Source organism: Plectrocnemia conspersa, unplaced genomic scaffold, assembly GCF_051122295.1.
Source record: "Plectrocnemia conspersa isolate PC_06_02 unplaced genomic scaffold, ASM5112229v1 ptg000002l, whole genome shotgun sequence".
NCBI classification, from domain to species: domain Eukaryota; kingdom Metazoa; phylum Arthropoda; class Insecta; order Trichoptera; family Polycentropodidae; genus Plectrocnemia; species Plectrocnemia conspersa.
This window is the reverse complement of record NW_028277166.1, coordinates 20,608,312-20,635,753: the sequence shown is the minus strand read 5'-3', so window position 1 is coordinate 20,635,753 and position 27,442 is coordinate 20,608,312. Positions and strand designations below refer to the sequence as shown.

Below are 27,442 nucleotides of genomic sequence, written 5' to 3'. Positions count from 1 at the left end.
ATACGAGTGAAGAATAAGTGGCTAGGTTTATAAATACTGATTTACAAAATAAACCCTGAAGCGTTTGTTATCCAGTTCATAATCTAAAACATAACCTTGCTAAATGTTCTGTGAATAAAATAAGAGAATTGCATTATAAATTTAAAGCAATTAACTTACTATATCGAGCATTTCCAACCTTGAATTAAAAATTTCAAAACGCATATGAATGAACGATGCTTTAACATATTCTCTCGAGAATTTAAAAAGCAATATATACTTTCAGAATAATGAGCTGTATTATATTTTATCTTATAAATACGTTTACTAAATTAATATAATGAATATATTCTAATCTATTTCTAAAGGACGATCTAACTTTATTTACCGAACTATTTATAAAAAAACCGCGCAAATTTAAGGATATCTTCGAATTTTTTTTATTAATCGAACATTTTATGTATTTGAATAATTATGAAAAACAATATTTACGACGATTTTTCGTTCATTTCAGGCGGTATCTTGGCTATAACTTGCCGGCTTTTGGTTTTTAGGTACTCAAACGTTTCGGTTTTGTCGGCGTAGACACGATTTAGCGTAACCATACAAAAAAATCCAACGGCGTTAAATCACATGGCGGTCAGTTAACGTCACCAAAACGTGAAATAATGCGACCTGGAAACTTTTCATGCAAAACATCCAACGTTGCACCCGATGTGTAGCAAGTTTTGTTAGAACCACATTAATATCTTCAATTTCATGCCAAAAATAATCAGTTATCATACACCTATATCGCTCAAGTTACAGTCTGACCTTCATCATTTTCAAAAAAGTAAGGCCAAATGACGCCGCCTGACCACAATGGGCATCAAACAATCCCTTTTTAGATATGTAATGAATCACGCTCGTTAAGCGAGGTTCTACTATATATACTTTCAAAATAATTATTAGCTTTTAAAAACGTTTATACTTTCAGAATAACAATTAGCTTTTAAAAACGTTTACTAAATTGTTTTTTTTATAGTTGTTTTTACATGATCATATATTTCAGTTGCTTTGATCAATCAAAGATAAATAAAATACGCATATCATGCTATTGGCGAAGTCTGAACACATTGAATTTACATATTTTCACTAAAAATTAAACTGTTTTTAAGGTCAGTGAGAATGTCCATATATGTAAACCAGATTTGAGAGGAAAACTGATAATTATATCCCTTAAAACGACGATTCTGATCGTGTCCATAAAACTCAGCTGTTCAACCGTTATTTGGAAACATATCATCAACCATACTCGAAACTCTCCACTCACATCCGATACGCGTAGAATGCTTGATTGAAGACCGGGGTTGTTTTCGTCGATAAACGTGCGTATCTTATCTCGCACGCACACATACACTAAGCAGTCAGTGCACGAGAGAACTGGCAACATAGCGACTGTTCTAGCGGTACCGGCGCAACCTTGCGCCTCTCAGACAACCTTGCCGAGCGGTGATCGGCAGCGCTCGACCTGGCCCACCTGGGAACGGCAAAAGCAACTCTCTGGTCGACCCACTGGCGACTCTTAACCTCGTTCGATCCCCGGTGTGGTCGGGGATGGCGAAAACGCCGACCCCGTGACCCCGATAGCCATAGTCCAGCCCTATTATCGGATATATTCCGCGACCCCGGCGCCAAAAAGGAAGCGCAATTTCGGCGCAGGTATTTGACACACATTCGCTAATTGCTGACCGAATTTCGATCGGACGAGTGAGATCATCGCCGCCGTTGGAAGGATGGAATAGAAAGAGAGGCACTCCTTCCGAAATTGATTTCGTAACTATCCGAGGGAGGTGACTGTACCACCCGACGGAAACCGATTATGACATCTCCCAATTGTAGTTTACCGTTAGCCAGCTGAGTGAGGCGCGTTGGGCGACTCGAAGAATGCGGACAGCATCCAACCGACGCATAGTCGCCGTGGTCGTCCTCTTTTCTGTGGCTGCTGAGCCTTGATCGTCGGATTGGTATCATCGACGGACAGAATCCACTTGACGCAGCCACCTGCTGAATCAGCTGTTTTACAGGTCGAACTGCATACAAATATTTACACGTTCAGCTGTGTCTATATTGTGAATAGAACCAATGGAAGTATAATTTTTCAGCAACATGCTAAAGTATCACTATGACGACCCAGTAGTTTTAAAATACAAAACAGCAATAATTTAAACTGTAAATTGGGTGATTTCTATTGCATATTTCCGATATATAGAAAAATCAACATCTTACATCCTAAAAAATCGCAAAAATATTTGACAACTCCATTGTCACATAAAACCCTGCAAATTGTCTAAAATATAGACCTTTTTTTAGAAAAAAAGTCGTTTTTTTATCTCAATATACCCGAGTGATTAGTGCCGTTAAAAAATTCCCGTCTTTTATTCGCCTTTATTTTGTTCCAAAATGCGATAGTGAGACGCTTCTCCTTAACAAAAAAATGCTTTTACGCCTTCGAAGAACGTTCGTGGATAGAACATTTATCGGCGGTTTCTAATATGACCGAAATTCATAGAACAAAATATCTATGATCGTTCAACGCTCATTTCAATAATAGGTGTGCGATAGTTGTATTTATAAGAAAATTCACACAAAAAAGACCGATACGGACGCGATCTTTATGTACGATTATATAATCATATTTCAAACTAGTTCCAAACATTATTAACTATTGCATATACGATAAATTCGATAAAATTATGTATTTAAAATGTTCCATCAATTTTTCTGCATTAATTCAATCGCAGTTGATTTAAAAAATCTGAAATGATTTAATTTATTATTACATGTTTTTTATTATCAGGGGTCAAAAAGTATGTAATAATAAATTACGCATTTTCTTTTGAAATCCACACTGATCAGTAATGCACAAAACATATTTTATAAAATAATGTAAGTAATTAATAATTAGTTTAAAAAATTATATTAAGCAATAATTATTTTTTAATTAAATATTTAATAGGGAATTAATTGATTTTTTGCACTAATTGGTTAAATAAATAGACCTTTGAAACACAATTGGTGATGAAGATTTGGAGAGATCCACAAAATAAGTGGAGCGCTCTAAAAGATCTACAGAATAGATATATACTGTGATTTTTAATACTTGGCTTGCCTTCCGAACTTTTAAAAAAAATGCATTTCGTATTCTTACCCGAATATTCGGGTCTACGTATATATGTGAACATTTTAAACACGAACCATATTAAGATCATTTTGAGAAGCCAAATAACTGACTAGAGAATTTTGAATCGTGCCTGAAAATAAAAACTACAAATTATACAGAAACTGCCCAAAGAAATGCAAGTAAATTGTGTGCAATTCAAATTATCTACATATATATGTTCAACAATAAAGAACATATTTTTTTATATATTTACTATATATCAGGCATGGCGAACCTAAGGCACGCGTGCCCGAGGTGGCACGTTTGAGAATTTGGATTGCACGCGAACGGTTTCCAAGTTCAAAAATATTTTTTAATTTGAAATTTAAAAAATTAAAATCTTGATTTAATAATTTGTGAATTATTGATTTATTTAATTTTATTAATTATCAAATATTTTCTAAGATCGACAATCGTTTTAAAAAAATAATTAATTATTTATTTTTTCTATCTTGGTAATTTTTTTACTCCTTGGGCACGCCACACAATCGAGGAATAATATTTGATGATTTTTGGCACGCGAACCCAAAAAGGTTCGCCATGCCTGCTATATATCATATATGATACATTTTATTTAAAAAATCTTCTTCATTTAATAAATAAACAATTCACTAAAATAAATCGTATTTGATAAAATATAATTATGGCTCTCAAAAAAATTCTAAGCCGTTGTGCTACTCATATTTGGCTCATTTGCTCCAAAGTTTAGCGACCCCTAGTTTAAGGCAATCATGTTACAAACATTAGAATGCCATCCGTCGTCACTAATGAACTCATTCAATACTTTAAAATTTTTAAATGCTTTATCAAATATTTAATATGTAATAATTCCCAAATTATAATATAAGACATGCATTATGAATCAATGTGCTCTTAATTATTTTGAGTTGATTATACAAACTTCCACAAAAAGACCTAGCTGCAACGTGACACCACAGTCGATCGTAAAGTCACACAAACGACGTTTAATTGATTTATTTCTTGAAACTTTACAATTCATAAACAAAGTTTAATTGTTTGTTTGTCGGTTACGCTTACGGCAAACTTCCTCGAATTTCCCTTCGGCGATTTCGAGAATGAGGGAGAACAAGCTCAATCACTGGAACGAGTTATTCCTTTCACTGTTTCGGGTCAGAGGTGTTACTTTTCCCCGAAGAATGTCGCCGGCGATGCTCGGACGCAAGAACTTCTATAAATATATGCAAATCTCTCGCTGAATGGCGAAACACTGCATTTCTACGTTTGTATGTATTCAATATCATTTTCGCGAAACGATGCCCGATTGTGAATAATATTCCAAACTAGTGACGTGCATTATAAAACAAACATATAATTTTATCGTGCACCAATAAAAAACGATTTTATTGTATCACGATTTTCTTAACTGCTCGAATGATGTTTGCATTTGCATAATGGATTATTAAAACATATTACGATTATTTCATAAACAATACAGAGCAAATGCAGAGATTCCGAGAAAAGCAAATAATTCCATTGAGATAATCAATTCTGCATAAGCCAAGAATGATTAAACGGATTCAGATGAAATGACCTAAATACATCAAAGATAAACGAGCCAGAAAGATACCTATGTACAAGACAAACTGGGGTAGAAAATGTATTCTTTTCACATTGCTCAAAGGGTTCAGCCCATATGTCGGATATCGTTAACGTTTGAATAAGAGCAGATTGAAACTATTGTATTATGTATATAGCGTTACATGCATATAAATCATTAGTTTGTAATACAGTGTGATCCAATTCGAGTTTCCTATGTTGGCAGCACTGTAAATCAGACACGCGTGTTCAAAGTGTCAAATGTTGGTTTCCAACAAAACATTTACGAAATGGAACATTTAACTACCACCTATAACAACCTGAACAATTGCTGGTATGTATAAACATGTGATTTGTATTTTTGAAAAACATTATTGTCGTTTTTATATTTTTTTTAACTAAGTATAAACTAATTATAAGCCTATCTGTCATTAGCTATAAATACATTACATTTTGTAGGATATTTTAGCTTTCAAGAAAAATCAACCAAAAAAACTTTTTTCCTCATTTATATGTATTTTTATTTATTGATTACAACTGTGTCTGTAGTTGTTTGTCTTTTTTACTTTTAGCAAAATACTAAATAATCACTATACTGGCCGCCAAAATCATGCGATTTAATGCGATTGAATTTTTGTTTACGCTATTGTCGTGTCTACGCCGACAAATCCGATACGTTTGAGCACCTAAAAACCAACATCCGCCAAGAGGCGGACTTTTAATTAATATTATTTTTTATAATTAATGAAATACGTCAAATTTAATAGAAAATTATGATGCTTGACGCGATTTCCTCGATAAATTGGCTATGCAGTTTACTTAACTGTAAAGTAAGTATCTTTCAATAGCAGTAAAAAAATTGACATTTTTCATGAATTACAAACGCGGCAAAACACTTGCCTGTATTATAAAATACGCACTGTCCGTAGATAATTTGAACCGGTGGTTGATTTGGAATACACGCGATGGAAAAAAACACACATATAAACAATCTGGCACTGTAAAAACGTCACCTTTTACATTATCATATCCTTTTCAAAGCGCTCACAGACAGCATTGTCCGTTCTTTCGCAAGAGTTCTTGTTACAGCTTATTACTGCTGGCATTACGTGTCTCGGCGGCAGCCAGACAGATAGACGGACCAGACGGTGGGCACTGGGCGACAATCTTATCCACAACACCATTGCAAAACAATGCATAAAGCGGTCGCGGATCTGCATCAGGTTACTTTCACCACTCGATGCTGCCTCAAGAAACTCGCGCTTGTATAACGCCACCGAGCAGGGATAAACAACCGCTAGAAGACGAATCGGATCTTGATACACCAGCAGCAGCAGCACGTCTGATGTCAAGGATGGTGGTAATAATGCGCAATAACTTTCGCTCGGCGGATAACCTTGCCGGGAGCGACACATTCTAGATCGCTGCGCTAGGTAGGCACAATTCGGCTGATGGCTTTTTTGCGCGCATGTGGACACAACGAGCACATCCTCGAGATGCAGCTTTGCCAATAGCTATTCAGATGCAAATTCCATTATAGACGACATTGCCGTATCTACGAGAATTACTAATGAGAGAAATTTGCGGATCTATTAGCAATATTATTAAAAAAAGAAACTTTAAATATTTATATTAAATAAGTAAACAGGAAGTGCATTTAGTAGTGTAGTTAACTTATGACTGACGTTGATGAATGTTTATCTTTTAAATTAAGTCGCCTAGTTAGTCATAATTACCCAATTGTAATTTAATTTGAGAGTAAAAATAAGTTCAGTAATAACAGAAGACGCAATATAAAGATCTGAATTGTTGGTTATGTATGTATGATTATAATATTTTTGCAATAATATTTTATGGTCTATAAAGCACTGAAAAATAGACAGCTATTGAAACAATCTGAAAACAGTTATGTAGCGTTCATATTAGGACTTTAAAAAACAATATTACGATTTACACTAAACCGAATTTTGACCAATAGGAGGGCGCAAAAAACAATTATCCCTTCTCAGAAGTCAAAAATCCACGTCAAAAGCAATAAAATCATGTCGTGGCCGTTGCAGTGGGAACGCTCGTTACCGAGCGTTCCCACTGCAACGGCGCCGACACGATTTTATTGCTTTTGACGTGAATTTTTGACTTCTGAGAAGTGATAATTATTTTTGCGCCCACCTATTGACCAAAATTCGGTTTGAATACACTTTGACCAATACTTTGATATCAGAAGTCCGTAGTAATATCAGTAAGGATCACATTTTTAAAACATAGTGTAATATCGAAATTTAGAATAACTATGGAGTGTTTTTTTAGAGGTTTGTTTGTCGAATTGGCAACACTTTTTCCAGCAACAGCAAATCTAACAGCTGATTTGTGTTCAGTTTGGTTTGCCATTTCACCATTAATAGACTTACGCCAGAACAACGTTTACGAATTCTGCAAATTTATTTCGTCCATTTTACGGTCGGCATAAACGTCCAATTCGAATAACCATGGATTGTTTTCGCACCACTCATACTCTAATTGATAACACGCATCCGCAGAGACGTCGTAAAGTGCGCACCGAAAAAGTTGTTTCTGCTGTAGAACGTAGTATTGAGGAGGATCTCAAGCTCGTAGCTGAAAGTCGGATTGACGGATCTTTACTTCAATACGTGCTTCATTGAATATACTGAATAGACGATACGCCGAGAATACAATGAATTGTATCTCAATGCTCTTAGCAAAAGGGCACTAGGATATGAAAAATTTTCTTTGAATTTTTCAGCTGAGAACTAGCGTATTGTACAGAACGCGAATCGACATTTGTTAAAATGATATCCACTCTGCAAAACGAAGACGAGCATCCACGCCGCCTTATGGCAAACTTTGGCGATGACGAAATGTACTGAGAATCTTCGAGCGGTCTCTTAATTCGTATTTCGTTCGCCATGATAATAAATAAGTCAAAACTTGAGGGCTAAATGCTTTTCTCGTGGCCACTTATATGGTGCAATATTCAAAATGATATGTTTTTAGATACTATGTTACTGTCTGAGCCCAGTACGAATCACCTGTCGGTCTCGTCATGTTTGGTTGCGATTTAACAGGTAATTATTTTAATAAATATGTGCATTAGAATAAATACTTTGTTCCATAAAATGAATTGTTTGTGCATTTATGTAAGTTAAATATTCGAAAATGGAATCGTTATTTAATATTGCTCATTTAAATATTGTCCTCGTCATGTGAGGTAGCTGTTAAAGTCTACTTTTTTTATACGATCGTTTGAGGAAATTATCTTAAGATGGGATTTCTTTTCGGTTACCCATGTAACAACACCACAAACTGCGTACGCTTTATTAGCACATACCGTTCGAGAAGCGACGCCCCAGTTGTTATGTAGTGGGCGTTTATAATTAAACATCTACCATGTTATTTCGATGACCACCGCGTGAATCGCAGGTGGGGATTTACTGTCAGCGCGACATTTATGTATATGGCATGGAAATAAAAATCGCATGCACCGTGTACGTTATTTCGCGACAGTACAACAAGCAATAGACAAGGTCGAGCGCAATAATAACAATATACAGAACGTAGGCAAAGCAAGCGAGCGAGCTTCGAGCAATGACGCATTAATATTTAATTATCCACATTAACGTAACTCGCCTCACGGGACAATCAATTAATTGTATAACGGCATAAATCACACTTTTTGAACCCGAGTTCAAATTAACAATTGCGCGAAAATAACATTTTTAGTAGAGCCTGTGTTTTCATTATGTAAGTTGATATAAAAAGACTCCGGCAAGGTCGACCGGTTGACGATTTTCTTTATATTTGCATATCTTTTTTATGCTACACATATTTATCGTTCCTAAAAATGTATAGAGCCATAAATCAACTGTCGTTATAAGCAGATTGATAGCTGTATATGGCTGAGGAGCTCGATTGTCTGAGATTCAAGGTAATAATTAATTGATGATATGATGTAAATAAACATCAAAGTTGCCAAAAGAAAATCTTCATTCTAATTATACTTATATTCGTTCTAATTGTCAAAACTAATTGTAGGTCATTGTTTTAGTTGACTTCGCCATTATTATACTGAAGACCAATGTCACGGTGGTGGGTAAAAAAAAGATTGAGAAAAGCCAAAGATCAAAGGCAAAAAATCACCGAATTGTCTTTCGACGACTTCGTCATATTCTTCAAATTTGTACTTTTCACGTGACGCAATTCAGTTTTTCATCGGATCGTGTCAAATTTGGCGATAGCGCACAAGAAGAGAAAGTATCTCGGGTGCGTTGCGCAAACGGTAACGGTTTGCATGATCAGACCATTGCCAATTTACACCCATTATTAGCATAAGTAAAAACTGATTATTATGTTTGGCTCGCGCCCGCGTCCCACTGACCCATATATGAGCAAATTGAATTCGCTGTCAAACGAAGGACCTTTCGAAGGACGATGCGCAAGAAGAGGTGAATGATAACAGCGACGCGAACGAGCAAAAGCGAAGGTCGAGACGAGCTCTGCCCAGACGCGTGAGTCATCGTCGAAGGTGGGAAATAGCGGGGTTCCCCAAGATGGCAATCGTTGGAAATCAACGCCGCATACATAAAATCTGATTTTTTACACATGTGACATATCTGGGGATTTACGTGTCCGAGGAGATAGATAAGAGCGTGTTATACCAACACCATTCTGTATTATAAGGCCGTCGCGTAGGATTTTCCCATAGCCGTGACGTCACGGTCCAACGGTATAGAGCGCGACGGTCGGCGGCGGCCAGAACTAAACCGTCCGTTGGCGCGCGACGCGTCAGATTCACGTGCGCGTGTTTATTTACCAAAAATCGGTTAAATATCGCAGTTAACCATTTATCCGTGTCGTCGTGTGTTATTCAGTGTTATTTGGTGTATTTGCAACCATGGTTTATACGTGTTGTGTCCCAAATTGCAACGGAAACTACAAGAACGGCCCCAAAGTCAGCGTCTACAAATTTCCTCGAGATGAAGCGACTAAAAACAAATGGATCCGGGCGATTCATCGAGCACATTTTGCTCCTACTCGACATTCTAGGGTACGTATTGTTTTTACACATATAAGTGCTTGTTTATATTTTGCATGTTGATCGATACACACACCTAACCTACAATATAATGGATCATAACATAACATAGGTATGCGAGCGCCACTTTACCGAAACGGATTTCAGACGAAATAGTGAATATTATGACGAAAGAACCGGACGTCATCTGAGCGTTCCCTTGGACAAAAAAGCATTGAAAGAATCAGCAGTTCCGACGAAGCTACCCAATTGTCCAGATTATCTATCTGCTTCGGCTTCTACTTCGACCAGAGAGAGTGCAGAAGAGAGACGCACGCGTATCGACAATTCCAATATAGAAGCTGCAATTGCCAACAGCTATCGTTCCAAAGCTAAATATGATAGTAATAGAGTATTTTCCAATTTTAATCAATTTATTGTTTGTCTAGATAGCCATAATGTCGACGAGGAGTGGACCATAGTCAAGAAAAACGGCCTGGTAAAATTTATTTTAATAGAAGACGTTCCAGCCCCCGTCATTACGCTCTCTGCCGTATTTAGCCAAAACTTAAAATTAACATTATATAAAAACAAAACCCAACTAACTCGCTTAAATAATAAACAAATCCCATTAGCGTTTCAAAATATTAATGATGTAATTGAAACATTAAATACTTTTAAATCTTCTCACCAAAATGTAAACGAGAGTTCCGTCGATGACAATATTCAATTGATCCTCGATACGTTAGCATCGACTCGTACATTAATAGATGAAGATAAGAGGAAATATATCGATTTTTTAAGTGAGCAAGTAAAACTTTTCAATTGTAAAAAAAATCGTTATAGATATTCACCTGATTTTGTAATATTTTGTAGCATTTTGTTCTCAATATCTCCCCACGCATATAGATACATCAGAAGCTTTGATTATATGATTTTACCTCATCCGACTACAGTTCATAAAATTTGTTTAAAATATAATACCGATCCTCAGATTGAACAAAATGAGGCAAATTTTTTAACTTATATTAAACAAAAGTTTCATTTTTTAAAAGATAGTGATAAAGTTGTTAGTTTAATGATTGACGAAATTTATATTAAGCCATATTTTGATTATAAAGGGGGAAATATTGTAGGTATGGCTTATAACACTGAAGAAGCAGCTAAATCTGCTCATGTATTTATGTTACAAAGTTTGCTTTCTTCGTTTAAAGAAGTTGTGCATATTTTACCTGTAAAAACGATGAAAGCAATGGAATTATTTAACTTCATTAAGAGAATTGTAGTCGGTCTACAGAATATAGGATTTAATGTAGTCTGTGTCGTAAGTGACAATAATTCTATAAATCGTAAAGCGATGTCTTATTTTGCTTCACCTCCTCAAGTCAGTATAGTTTACAAACATCCTTGCAAAGATAATGCACCTTTGTTTTATATTTTAGATTCTGTTCACGTATTGAAATGTATACGAAATAATTGGATTAATCAGAAAGATACCGATCAGTCGATTAAGTTTCCATCTTTTGAAAATGTAAACGATGATACTTTATCTGTAGCTTCCTTTTTAAATGTGAAAAAATTGTATCAAATGGAAAATAATCAACTTGTCAAATATGCTCACACATTAAATTTAAAATCTCTCTCACCTAGTTGCTTTGAAAAACAAAATGTAAAATTAGTATTAAATATATTTAACGACAATGTTATACAGGGACTGTTAGAAATAGGTCAGCAGCATAATTTATCTAACCACCGATCTACTGCTGAATTTATTAGATTAATAAAAACTTGGTGGGAAATAGTAAATGTAAAAACACTGCACAAAGGTGACAGATTTAGAAATCCTCTTCAAAATCCTCTCGTACCTGCCGAAGAAAATTCAAAATTTTTAGAAAAATTTCTAATATGGTTAGATTTTTGGAAAGGATTAAATGTAAAATGTAATAAACTAACCAGAGAAACGCACGATGCAATTTCCCACACGACACACGGGCTTTTACAATTAAGTGAATATTGCAAGGCAGAATTAAATTTCAAGTATTTGCTTCCAGGCAAAATTCAGACAGACAATCTTGAAGCCCGTTTTGGTAAATATAGGACGATGGCAGGTTCTCAATATTTAATTACAATAAGACAAGTGTTTGAAGTTGAATCCAAAATTAGAATCCAAAATTTATTGCCATTAACGTTAACGTCTGAAAAATTTGGAAATATTAATTTAGAAAATAGTATAGAAATTGATAATGAACCTAACGTAGAATCAACTAATTTTATGTCAGAAACAACAGACTTCGATTTAATTTATACTGAAGAGGATTTTAATATGATTCAACCACAGTTACCTATATTTACATATTTAGCAGGCTATTGTGCAAGAGTAGTACTAAAAAGAGTTAAGTGTGATATTTGTAAAAAGTTTTTAGTTTTAGACAAACATTTAAATTTTGCTAATTTAGAAGAAAATTTCAATTTTATTAAAAATGTTGATAGAGGCGGTTTATTGTATCCGCACTCTGATTTAGTAAATGTAATTATGCTAAATTACATTACAATAAACAAATTAATTAGCACTAATCATGAAAATAAGTTTTTAAAATGTAAAGCTCAGAGGGAATTAGTAATATGTTTAACGTTAAATACAGTCGAAGAACATGATTTCTTTCTATCGGAATTTTATTGTCCATCATTGAAGCATACCGATTTTAATATTTTAAGGCTATTAATAAAAACATCTACAAATATATTTTTAAACAATTATATGAAAAAGAAAAATAACATAATATCGATTAATTCTGATGGAAAGAAAAGGAGAAAATTAGAAACACTCACCTCGGGTAGTTAGTTTTAAGATTTTTTTATTTTGTAAATATGTTGGGTTTTGTTTTGTATCATACCAATTAATTTTAATTAGACATATGTCAACTTACTTTAAAAGAGATCAGCTGAGCTGCAAAAAAGATATGTATTCAAATATTAATTTGTATGTATAAATATGGCAATGATTGACTTAATGTATTCACTTTTCCAGATCAAAACAACAATAGATTGAAGTAGCGATTCGAGAGAAAGCTGTTATATGTCAAATAAAATTCAAGTTTTATAAGTGAAATGGAGAAAAGTTATATTTATAAACAAATTATCTTGAACTATAAGAATGAAATTTATGTTAAGACCATGTACTAAAATTTGTTATATGTTTTATGTAATTGAATATGTAAACTCTTATCAAATAAACAGTGAAAAAGTTTTTTCATTAACATACAAATAAACTAGAATTTTCGGACATTCCTTAAATGTACTTTGTTTTAATTATATTTTTTTTATTGACCTATTTTTAAAAAATGTTCTGATAATTTTCAAAACTAGTAATAAAAATCATAAATGAAACCTTGATTTTATTAAATTTAAGAATTATTTTTATTCTAAAAAGGCTATTAAAAATACCGAAATCGTAAAAGCGCGTAGATTCTCTAGTACGTTTGCCGCGCCGAGTATCCCTACACCCAATGACGTCACGCGCGCTGCTGTCCGGCCTTCTATCTAGGTGGTGTTGGTTATACCGGAGCGAAAATGATTATGTTTTCAATACTTGTTTACAAAAGTCGTCGGCGAAAATTGAAAACAATTTTTTGGTACACTTGTAACGCGCAGATAACACTTCTCGGCGATAAAAGTTTAAAAATACATCTGCTCAAAACATTTTCTCTCCCATTGCATATTATTCGTTTAAAAATTTAATACGATAGGTCTTAAAGTAATGGCAGTTAGCGACCATCTTCGATGCACCTGTGTAAACTTTCGAGTGCGAATATATAAATCATGATTACATCGACCGTAATTGTATGCATTGGCTTTGTTTTTTGTGGTAAAATATTCAATGAATCATCAGCGTCACTCGTGACGTGCGTCAAACGTTAAAAAATAAAAACTCCAGAATTAGTAACGATAACAAACACAAAATGTGTGCACGTTTATCAACAATTCTAGTTCGTGAACTATGTATCGTTTTAATTTGTATATGTAATAAATTGTGATACAATAAATATTTGATTTAATAAAATAATTAAAGTAAATCAAATTTGTGAATAATATAATTAAAGTAAATCAAATTTGTGAATAAAGTAAATAAAGAAGAACACTGATCCATATTTAACAATACTTGTCATAAAGAGCTACAGTTTTTTTGAGTCGCGCTAATCACTCATAAGGAGGCAATCATAAAAAATATTTTTTAATAATGTTCATATCATCTTACATTGGTATATATGTAATATTTACACGTTTCTTAGTAATTTAGCATATCAATGTAATACTGCATATAGTAGCAGGGATAGCTAAACTATTATAAAAAATACTAAGCTAAGTTAAGCATAACTTTATGGAAATATTTTTATAAAAGATAAGTATTTGAACACCAGATGCTATGCTGCGCGTTTTTTCATGATATTTACTTTAACCCGCCATTTTCCTGTAAAAAATATGTTGATACAGTCGATTTATTAATAAACTTATATTTTCCTTAAAGAAAATTGAGAAGATAAATTGACCGCGCCGAAAGCAAAATTTATATTATCTTTCAAGTAAAAAGGGAATAGAGCACTATTTTCTGTGATAATTAGAACAAAAACTTTAATTTAAATAATCACATTTATTCTATTAATCTACATTTAAAAGTAAAATTTAGATTACAATTTTTCAATGGTTATTTTTTGGTTTCGCAATGATAAACAAAGTCAATAAATGTCAAACTGTGTATTGCGAACTATTAAAAAAATGTGTTTTAAAAGCTTGGGAGCCACTGACATACTATAAACAGGTCGTGACTTCTTCAAGAGCAAATATTAGCTGCAAAACTTTGGTAGACCTTTATGCCTGCACTACACTCTGGAAGTTGTCCGAACCGAACCGCCAATTTCATGTGCCGTCCGGACGGCGGCTTCTGTCATGTACAGCTAGCATATTTGCGCGCGATCGAAAAATGTGCCAAATAATCGCAATTTTTAAATTGTCATTTTATTAAAATTACGCTACTGATAATTATAAAAGTTTGTGTGGGCACTCACCAATACAATATCAGTGAAAACTTTTCGGTCGTAAATATTCAATTTACATAAAATCTTTGTCGGATTTTGCAAAATGCCATAAGGCATATAAATGATATTTGTCGCCATCGATTCTAAATAAGAATTCGTTATGATGTGACATTTATATAAACCGATCTAGGAAAATACATAAGGATATCCGAAAATATTTATTTTAACAAAATCAAGTATCACTAATTATTTAATTTTATATGAAAAAAAAATATAGTAACGATATCTGTTAGAAGAATATACTATCAAAAATATAATTAATCCCTTTTGGTGCCCTAAAATATTCAAAGATGTCAGTAAGAGTCTGTTGAAGTCCCCGATAAGCATGTGGTACTATAACTTGACCACGTGACTACGATGCAGCGCTCGACATGCGTGTTGACCATAGGACGCCTACGCGTATCTATCTCAGTTTGCGAAACACCATATCATTATCTCTCTCACTCTCGTCACTTAACACGCGAGAGAGCGAACGGGGAAGTATCTCACCGCTCGCGCTCGAAAGACAACCTCGGAACCGAACTCGACCGAAGTAACCCGCTATATTCTCCGTCCTTGGCCAGCCTTGTCCAACTCCAGAGAGTGTAGTGCAGGCATTAGGATAAGTTAGGGATTGATGAATGTGCGTAAGAAGGCCGACGCGGATATCAATTGTTTTGTTAATATTATTAAATATTAATTATATATTTTATTTAATAAAATATTTACTTTAGTTAATATGATATTAATTATATCATTAACGAAATTCAATGTGTTAATAACAGTTACGAAATGATTACATTTTGTAAATTTTATTACAGTGAATGTGAATTATCATATTTTCACTAATACAAATATAATTTCACTAACTCAAGCCAGAATCAGTTAAAACTGTATTTGTTTGCAAACAGAATTGTGACGTTACATCGATTGAAAAAACATTTAAAATATATTAAGGCAAACCTAACCTATAGTAAGTTTTACAACTTTCATTATGTCGAGTTGGGTTTAGTTAATTCGTTTATGTTAGATTTTGGTTTGAACAGAAAATTAACAAATTTAGTTTCATAGACATTTTAAAGCAGCATATAATTTCACTAGCATCAATCTGTTCAATTATATTTTTGCTAGTAGAAATATATATCTACTAGTGAAAATGTAAGATTTCACTGAAATGCCAGTAATAAATATTTACTGTAACATATACAATTGCTGGTAAAATCGATTTTAATTAAAAATATCAATTTACCGGTGAATATGACTTCACTGAAACGCCAATGAAAATATAATTTCACTGATAAAACATATTCCACTGTAATTAAATTTACAACAATATTATACTTTCGTCACAAATTATTAATAACACTTAATGTAACTATTCCGAAAAATACCCAATAAGATGAAATAATCCGCGTAAAACCAGAATCATTCTCTAAATAGACAAAACGGAATCTTAACTTAATTTAAAATAAATAAACTATATATTATTTATATATTGTAAATGTTGCATTTAAAGATAATCCGAATATGACTATTGTATACTTGTTATCAAATGTCACATTAAATGTCATAATGACACATTGTCATCATTATGACATTTGAAAAATAAATAAACTGTCTTGACATTATTTATAAAACTGCAAGCGTCACTAGAACTAAAACTCGATATGTACCAATTGATTCCGCGACAAGTGTTATGTAATCGTTTTGCAGATTGGTACTACATAGTTTGTACGCGTTGATTACCTTCCGCTGGCTTCATAGCCTGCATAATTGAACGTCGAGTGTTAACCTCAAGCATTTGAGGTGTTAACACGTAAATGGCTATCGATTAATAACGCCAGATTGACTGTTATTAACATTGAAATCGATGCCAAGGCTCTGTATCGTTTCGAGCCCGACACATCTGGGGTGGAAATGAATATGCAAAATGAGCACGGCGCAAAAACAAATTCAATGTTAGCAAACATTTTATAATTGCGAAAAAAATGGAGCATGGCTATGCCAATATTTAGAAAGCGAACGAGACAAAGCTCGTTTGACATTTTCGACACGTTTTTTTCATATTATTGTTTGCTGGATAAATAATTATATAGTGAAAAAGGACTGACAAAATAACGAAAACTGAGCTAAACGGCGATCGCCACTGCCAGATCGTCGACTACCAGAATAACCGGTTATGTTGCAGAACATTTACGGGATGCAAAATACATTCTTGTCACCTGACTTGATGTTGGTTGATGGTTGGTTACCTGTACGTAGAAAAGTTATCGTTCGATCCGTTAGAAAAAAGGCGTTCGAATAAAACAAAAAACGTAATTTATAGCTGTTCTTAAATGTTAAGGTCGACTAAGGTATCACAAAAAATAACAATATTACACTATAATGTGTGTAGAAATACACATAAAGGACACGACGAATTTCAAAATTATACGAAATACATCAGTGTCAGGCATAGGGACGTGTAAATAAATTTTGTCGTTCGCCCCACGCGCTAAAGTAGTGATCTTTCGGAAGAGATTGTGTTTAAAATCAGGGTCTCTCTCTCTCTCGCTCTTATCAGAGGCCAGTTCTCGGGCTGTACATATGTACATACATAAATATTTTAATTTCAGTCCTATATACAACGTTATGATTTTAATTTTATCCGTAAAGAAGGTCAACGTGTAAAAACCACCATATTAGATTGGCATATCTAAAGAGACTACTCGGGCTTAAATCTCATAAAATTATGAACCATTATTGCTTAAATTTAGAAACTTGATTGTGTCAAGTTACATTGAAACAATTTTCTGCTTCACGGGCTGTCTTGTCTATCAAATTAACGATTAATCGAAGCGCACACACAAAAGTTTTATTAATAAATTCCACTTTCTACATTGCTATCGCCATGTCAAACAAACGGACGTTTAAATTAACGCGTATAAAACGATTTCTTTTTTATCAAACGTACAATACAATCTAGTATTTTAGTTATATCACATTTTGATTTTATTTATTTATTGCCACGAGTTTTTTGACCCATAATTTCGCAATAATACATGCACATTGCTACATAATATAGCTAACGTATTAATAATATTTCACTAGTGCAAAATCAAATTCACTAACACACATAAAAGCCGCATTTTCGCTTATCTTTTTTATTACGGTCGATCAACTGTAAATTGATAATAAATAATAATATCCAGTCAACTGCTTATCTTTTTTATATACTAGAAATAGAGATAATTTAAGGGTAGATAGAAGCCGAGTATGGCCAAGAGAGTATTCTACGGAGGTGTGAATTTATATAATATTTCTAGGACAATTGGCAGAAACAACAATTTACCGGGTTTCATTAATGGAATAAAGAGAAACCTTCGTACATTAAGAACTCAAGAATATTATTTATTTTTTCCTTAATTTTCTTTGTTACATTTTATGTGCATGTTTTGTTGATATTTTTTTTGTTGCATTATACAATTAACTGTTAGCAAAATAAATATAATTATATATCAACAGTGGCCGTGAATATGTTGACAAGTAAAACATATTTTTCAGGGCAGCAGTTTTAACTTTTGCCTTCTGCGTTAAATTGGAGTTTTTATAATTTATTATATTGTTTTTGCTAATGATATTATCGAGGAAATTATTTATTATAGCGCCAAAACAAATAATTTAAAAAATAATACATCTCGAGTTGTCAACTTATTCACGCCACCATATATACATAGATAGATATACAGTCTACATAAAATAAAATGTTTTTATTATGTTTACATATATTTACGTGTGTAAAATAATTACCTGAATTAACTTAATTAAAATTATATATTTTTTCATTTATGATTGACGTATAATGTTAAGTAAATTTTTATATAAACTATATATTGCAAATGTAGGGTTTTCAACTATTCGAATATTAAATAAAAAATGGATGAAGTAATAAAATATTCCAATATATATTATTAAATTTTTTTTCAGCTTTTCCCGATATTAATTTATTTAACCAATTATTGCAAAAAAAAAACAATTAATTATTCATTTAAAAAATAATTACTGGTTATTAATATTTTTTAAATTAATTATTAATTACGTTCATAATCGTTTCTTTTAGAATTTTATAGAGAACTACTGTAAGGGCGTCAAAAAGTGCTTAATTTATTATTACACGCTTTTTGATCAGGAACGTCGTTTTAGCTTTTTCAAGTCAGCTGCGATTAAGTTAATTCAGCAAAATTGATGGAACATTTTAAATACATAATTTTATCAAATTTATTGTACAATATGTATATACCAAAGCTATTAATGATTGGAACGAATTTGATATATGATTATATAGTCGTACATAAAGATCCGTATCGGCGTTTGTTTTGTGCGGATTTGCACACGAATAAAAAAAAAAATTAACCGCGATCAAATTATTGAACTAATTGAAATTATATAGTTGCGTCTTGAAACAAAAAACTTCACAAACATTTGCGACGCTCATCTGTTTTTGAGATAAGCGTTAAACGATAATAAATTGCATTCTTGCATTCTAAGATTTTTTCACTAGTGAAGTCCAAATATATTTTTATCAGTAAATACATATTTATACTAGCGAAAATATTATTCAACTGATTATATGCTGGTCTAAAATATCTATGAAGCTCAATTTGACAGTTGTGAAGCGTCCAAGCTGTTCAAACCCAAACCTAACCTAATGAAAGTTCTAAAACTAATCATTAGGTCAAATCCGAAATACAAACTAAGCCAACTTAACCCTCAGAAGAAGTTAGACAGAAGTCGCATCTCGCATTTGCTCCATAGTCTGTCTGAATTTCGATATTACACTGTTTTAAAAATACGATAGTTATCCTTACCTTTATTACTACAGACTTCAAAGTGTATTGAAACCAAATTTTGGTCAATAGGAGTGCGCAAAAACAATTATCACTTCTCAGAAGTCAAGATTTTATTGCTTTTCACCTTCTGAGAAGGGATAATTGTTTTTTGCGCTCTCCTATTGGTCAATATTCGCTTTAGATTTGCCTCATTTGATTTTCACTAAGTCGTAATATTGGTATACAAAGACTGGATTCTAAACAGGAATTCTCTTGAACTTGGCCAGAAAAGTGCATGTCATTTAATGACATACATACTACGAATCTTAATGAAATGGAAGTATTAAAAAAATTTACAAGTAACTGGGCAAATTTTGCCGAAATGACGAAATACCATGCCGATAATTTGTACGACCCTTAAGTGGAAAATTAAAAAACGAGTTTTAGTCCACGTATCTTACGTCTCTCGCGCAGCATCCGTCTGCAAAAATTACACCAAGTCGTAAAATTGACCGGTCACCGTCGCGTGTCATGTTTCGCGAAACCTTCATCGTGCAAACACATATATCATAGATATATAGGTGCATACTTGCGTGCCGGCTCGTTTAACCTTTACCGATTGCTTCGATCGGCACGACGCCGGTTCTACGACGACGATGACGACATTCGATTAATCAAATTGTGCACGAACGTCTGCGAAATCGTACTGCAGCAACGGCCAGATTCCGTCGACATGCAGCAGAAACACGTGAACGTATATAGGTACTACAGAGCCCTATAGAATTCAACTCGAAGTCTACGTGACGCGTGTCACGGCTCTGGAATGAGCGGAACGCTGGAAACGCATACACCGAACTAATTGAAAAAAAAAACAATATTTTATTTTAAGGTCTAGGCGTCTCAATTGAAATAATATATATATATATACAATATATATTTGAGCACTAAAATATTTAAAAAAATAATCCTTATCTTTGGTGAATAAAATTATTAACGAACTGTTTGCTTTTCACGAAAATCACTGAATAACACATCAACTTATAAGTTAACGGAGCACATATGCGCAAATTTTAATATGAAAAAGAGTATGGGTCTTTTGATGTTAGATATAGAAAAAGCTTTCGACACAGTATGGCATGATGGTTTGCTTTATAATCTATACAAAAACAAAACCCCTAACTATATGTTACGCTTAATACGCTCATACCAGAAAAGTAGAAGCTATGTTGTTTCTCTAAATATCGAACACTCAATGCCGCGTAAGATTCCAGCAGGAATTCCTTAGGGAACTTTGCTCGGGCCGTTCCTCTTTATCTTGTATACGAATGATATCCTAAATATAAAAATACGCGTACAAAATACAAAAATACGTGAGTAAATTACAAAAACTTTTGAAATCTTAAATATATATTTTGAAAGGTGGAAATTTAAAATCAACCGAAGCAGTTATTTTCACAAAATGTGGACAAACTTCTGAATGAAAAGGGCAATAACGTCAAGTGGAAAACAAGCGTCAAATACCTGGGCTTACAGCACCTGGACTCCAAGCATAAATTTAATAAACATATTTTGGACTTTCGCTCCAAAGAGCTTTCCGCCATTGTGGCCATTAGACCGATATTTAATATAAAAAGCGCGTTAACTAAAATAATATTTTTTTTATCTATAAGTAATTAACCCTTTGGACGCGTTAATAAAAAATAAATATTAAATTGTTTATTTAAAAATGCAAATTTTAAAATAAAGAACAAATTAAATTGTGTTAAAGTGTTCTGATTTAAAAAAAAAAATGTTGTTTAAAATTATATTTTATATTGATTCACTTAAAACAGGTTTTTCTTAAAAAGCTTTTTTTTTACTGATTTTTGCGTAAAGAGATAGAAAATCAATTGGGCGACTTTAGACGATTCACGCGTTCAAAGGGTTAAATAGACCCATTTTAACATATGCCTATCCGATGTGGAGTAGCACCAGTAATACAATTTTTTTTTCTAAATTACAAGTCATTCAAAACAAAGCTATAAAAAAAATATATAATACACCTATTCATACTAATCTTAAAAACATGCATATTAGCGTTAAAATACCTGAAAATATTATAAAAATGTTTCGCGAAACCACACTAACCCACTAATCCCGTGTATCGGTGATTACGATAAAAACAACTTTAAATTTAAATACAAGCACATATTGCTTTAGAGCAAAGGTCCCTAAACTTTTTTGTCTCGTAGACCACTTGCCATGTGTTTCGGTTTTGGGTAGACCCCCTGCTTGCTTGATATTGATTTTTTGCAAATTCATCAACTTCAATGTGTTTTTGACAGCTGGTATCGTGCTACTCACTTTGAAAGATTTCTACTATGTGTATGTGGATTATTCCATTCATTGAAAGCCAAAAATAAAGTCACCCACATTTACATCTCATGGATCCCCAATTTTATTTTTCACTGACATGGACCCCTTACAGGTCGTCGTCGACCCCTAGAGGTCGATATAGACCACTTTGAGAATCACGGTGGTATATCATTATGTGCAGGTTTTTACAATTTCAAAATGTATTGCGACCACAAAGCGAATGCCTTCATCCTACAACTTACACAATTTTATAAACATATATAATATTTTTTTTACTTCATAGGTACTTTTATAAATAATGTATATGTCTTTATTTTATAAGATTATAATGTAAATAGATAGGTACTATCAGTGGTTGTTGAGATCCACTTCAGTGGACCCCCATTTTTATTTCCCCAAATAGACCCCTGGGGGGTCGATATAGACCACTTTGGGAATCACTGCTTTAGAGGTTAAAGACAACATATCAATAATTCCAGTTCTTCAATGAAATGCACTAAAAGTATCACTATTTTTTTTCTTTCGCTTAAATTGTAAAAGGTTTTTAATTTTTTCCTGAAATTATAACCACAAATGTTTTGTCTCATATTCTATTTTTTTTATATTAAATTTAGCTAATAACTAATTGTAAACATGAAAATGGTTATAAACCAGTATAATTAGTATGTCTGTAAAATTATTTATATTACTGAAATAAACGTATAAATAAATGATAGAAATGGCTAACCTCTCATCTATTGGGCTAGGTCAAATAGTAAATTGCGATATTAAAGCAATTGCGAGTTCAAAAAGGTCGTTTTGCCTGCAATTAGTACAATTGAACACATTCGTATTTTCAAAAACACACCCGATATGCGATAATTGATAATAATCGCAATCGTCGCCTTATTGTTAGGTCAAAGCGTTACAAAACAGATCTATTATGGCTGGAAGTGGATCGATGGAATATTTTAATCAAGGTAGCAAATAAAACGATAAATCAATAATGAAATAAAACAATAGCGTCAGAAAATAGAAACGATCGATGAACCACCAATAAAGAAAGTAGCCACGATTACGATTATATATTTTTTATCGAAACTTAGTCGAGATCAAAGTATACGCGATAGTGAAAATTGCGTGTATTGATGAACAGATCTCATAAGTACCATTACTATGATTCAATGAAACAAATTAGTGAATTTATTATATTAATCGTGACTTATTTGCTGCTGAAGAGTACAACAATATAAATAAAATGAGCTTTTAAAAGTAAAAAAAACTCAAATGTCAGACATAAGAGAAATGCACATTATTCACATGAACCTGACACTGCATTTATAAGCAAACAAGCATTCTCGCTCCACTACACAATGAAAACATTATGACATTTTTAACACAACAACAAAAAATCGACACATGTGTGATAAAGTAATTACATATTATGTTATAAGCGCATCGTTAGCGAGCTTTCTCTTGTGTAAACACGATTTGTTATCAACACAGCGCGATGCATGGCGCATTGAGCGTTATCGCTATCGTCAAGTTAAGTATCGTTATGTAATTAAAAATAAAAATAAAATAGCCGGTTAGCTTTTCTTACATCACGGCTCATAAAAAACACACATAAGGGCTTTTCCCGTACCCTACGTCATTCCTGCAGTTTTATCTTCGACCGCGTGTGACGTCACACGTTTAGCGTCAGGTCAGTTCACGTGGCGTGGGAGCTGCGCTTAGTAATAATTGCCGTTTAAAAATATGTTATCGCAACATTCCATTGAACGTCGGCGAAAATTTTGATCGTTGATTCGTTTATCAATGTGGCTGTAACAAAATCAAATGGAAATTTCGAGCCATTCACCCAAAACGTTATCGACGTTTTCAAAACGATTTGGCAGTTAAAACGGGTTAGAAAGCATTGATCCGAATGTAAGTTTCTACTAATTTAATTGAGTGTTTTAATTCTATTAATTTAAAATAAGATAAGCAACGTTCTATTCAAGCTAGCACTCGACCGACCACACACACACGCAGAGTATTTATTTAATCTAAAATCAGCAGCAAATAAAGTATAATACCATACGAGCAGTATAAAAATCAAAAGCACAATTCAAACAAACTTTGAACGAGCGGTCGAAAAACGAGTTCTGACAAATTTGGTCAATGGAACGATTATCATATAACTGTCATATATAAATAAATAAGGAAAAAATTCAACGTGCACCCAAGAAACGCCTAAAACGAAAAGGCGTGAGGCATACGTTGATTTATTGCATTATCGAACGCAAACAATGCGAAAAGGAAAATGTGCTCATTTTTTCGTGCACCTCCTCGTTTGCTTTACAACTTGTAATCTAATGCGTCAACATTCTCAGCATTTTTATTCACCCGTACAGCGCATGATTTTAAATCGAAATATTCAGCAACAATTTAGTAACGTAGGCTCTTACATACGGCCGGTCCGAAAATCAGGTTTTGCGAGTCGAACACGCACACGTGGGCACGCAAAAAAGAAAGTTGCAAGTCGGCCGTACGTACACGCATACGCACATTATAGGTATTAATCTATTATTAAAGGGTGCAGAAGAAAAGTCAATGTTTTAGGCAAACCAGAAAAAGCACACCCAATTACGACCGATCGGACCGGACGATTACGCATCGTCAGTAACTCTTATAAATATTTTGTAAATACGTGTGCTTGGACTATTTAACAGCAATGTACATACAAACACATAATATTATTTTTGTGAACTATGGTTTATTTTTGTTTACATCTTAAAATTGTTTTTTTTTTACTAGCTGTTTTTAAGAATAATGGTATGAATATTTCAGTGGTTTAATACATTTAATTTCAACACACATTAAAAAAACCGGTATTCAAATCTTTAAAAAGAAAAATTTCCGAGCAGTTCATAAGTTTAGGATTAAATTAATACTTTCAAAATTTAATTATATATTATGAGTAATAAATAATCACCAAAATAGTGACGAAAATAGACAACGTATACATTGATTTAGAAAAAGCCTTCAACAAAGATTGTCATGGGCTATTAGTAAAAAAAATTGTTGAACATTGTTGCTCAGATATAATATGATTATTCCTGAGTTCTTTGAACAATCGCAAACGGGCGATTTTTAGCGGTCAGTTAAAAAATCCAGATATTTGTTGTATGCCGATGATTTAAATTTGTTTAAATGCATTTGATCTGTTGCGAACTCTTTCTCTCTAGATGGACTTACATCTACCATCTGCTCTTTAGTGTCAGAAATGCCATATTATGTTATTTTACTGATATCATACACTAACAGAAAATTTCTATGATTTCGGTAGGAACGTTCTGGCTAAATAACTTCCATCAAAGATCTCGGAATCATTCTTGAGAGCAAGTGGAGGTCTCTCTCTCTCTACATATAAACGCGTTTCACTTTGACGTGATTACACAGGCCTGCGATGTAAAAGTTATCTTGAATGTAAATAGTGATTTATATAGTTTTTCAGGTGCTGATTATTTGATGATGAAAATTTTGACATTAAGTAGAATGAAAAGTACAATGAAACGGTTTTCATGTACAATACATACATATGTATATTAAATAATTATTTTAGATGTGTTAACATAATTACAACAATAAATCTAGTAAAAAGCACTTAAAGTCACTTAAAAGTATTTGTGCTTGTTTTTTTAAAACGACAATGGCTTCCCGAAAATGTATTAACTCTCCGGATTATTTTTACTATATTTGTGGAAATTATACTGTAAAAAAAGCAAAAAAATCAAGTCAAGCCTTGTCCCCCTATAAAGTTTGTTTAATTTACGTAGTTTTATGGTAAAAAGCAATCTTTTCACTTTGGAATACCAATGGTTTGAAGGAAGGAACAGTCATCAAGAAATCATAGTGATGACTGTTACTTTTGCTCTAGTAATGTGCAAGTTTTTAATTTGAAGATCAAAAAGGAGATTTCTTATCCTAACATTCCGTCAACAATACGATCTGTCACACAAGGACCTGGAATAGCGGTTCCTTCTCCATACACTAGAAAATAATTTAGACGATATCGAAACACTGCCCCAAACATACAGTAGGAGGATAGTGTGATTCAGCAATGATCCAAAACTTTTCACCCAGTCCGAGTTAAATGATTTAGTCAGAGTCCTTTTATTGGTTTCGAAGTAAAGGAAAAGAGTTGATCTTAATTTTTGCAAATTAGCTTTCAACATTAAATTCAAACATGAGGATTGGAGGCGTTTTATTGATTCATCAAAAATAAGTCTGAAAGCAGTACTCTTACACAACGGTTATGAGTATGCATATTTGTGGGGAATTCAGTTCATTTGAAAGAATGCTACGAAACTCTTGAGTCGATTTTTAACAAACTTTCATATCCAGATCATAAATGGACAATATGTGGCGACGAAAGTAATGTTGATGATACTCTGTCAGCAGAGTGGTTACAACAAACTTCCATGTTTTCTGTGTGAGAGCAGTATTATATTAAGAAAGTAAAGTCAATCAGAAATATATTGCAGCATGGAGTCAAAACACATACCTTATAGATCCGAAAAAAGTTCTAGTTCCACCACTTTACATTAAGTTGGGCCTAATAAAATAATTTATCAAAGGTGAGCAATTCCCTAGTTTGTCAGAGGCAAAGTTGGAGGAAGGCATTTTTGTTGGACATAAAAACTTCGAAACAAAAATGAAAAAAGTGAGAAAGAGCTTTCTTGGAAATCAAACTATAAGTATATTCAGAATTCAAGATATTGGGCTATAGCATGGGTTTAAAAGTAAATTTCTTCCATTCACATTTGGACAACTTTCCTGAAAATTCGGGTGCAAAAAGCGAGGAGCAAGATGAGAGATAACCAGGACATCGCACTAGCCGACTTATCTCGCCATTCAGCTCATTCATTTATATTTTTTATCGATCTTATTAGATTTAACAAATAATAAATAGATAAGGTTAGGTTTATTCTATAAATATTTAACAATTTTAGGACTACACTTTTTTATAGTCGATACACTTTATAATTTATTAAAATATTAATATATAAACATGTAACTCTTTTTTGCGCTTTTATTCATGCTAAAGCAAACTAGCGTGTGTAACAGTATAGCTCATCAATCTTTAGTTCATTAATAAAATGTAGCCTTAGCATGTCGAGTCGTATGATCGCATTACCATCAGTGACCTCAAAAATAGGACCGAGGACCGGAATGGGGTACAAAGTGACCCCATTTAAATTTGAATTTAAATGAAGTAAAAGTTAACGTAATACTATTTTTATTGTTTTTTTTTTGCGTTTAATTCAACGAGATTTTTATAGATTACAATAAATATCAGTTAGATTTTTTTGATTGAAATAATAAGAATTCAGGGTTCAAATGTACCCAGCATGGATAAAGTTTTATGCACGTCTCTAGTAATTTTTATTTTATTCCATTTCACGAACAACCTGTA

The 27,442-nt window shown here is 33.0% G+C and overlaps 1 protein-coding gene and 1 long non-coding RNA gene across 3 annotated transcripts in view; one reads left to right on the top strand and one right to left on the bottom strand.

The window, feature by feature from the left end:
- Su(Tpl) (Suppressor of Triplolethal) overlaps window positions 1–27,442 on the bottom strand; it is a 112,405-nt gene that overhangs the window by 20,192 nt on the left and 64,771 nt on the right. The window lies entirely within an intron of this gene.
- Window positions 9,408–13,061, top strand: LOC148238009 (uncharacterized). The gene is made up of 2 exons (XR_015808866.1): window positions 9,408–9,800; window positions 9,901–13,061. It is a non-coding gene; the product is annotated as an uncharacterized LOC148238009 (long non-coding RNA).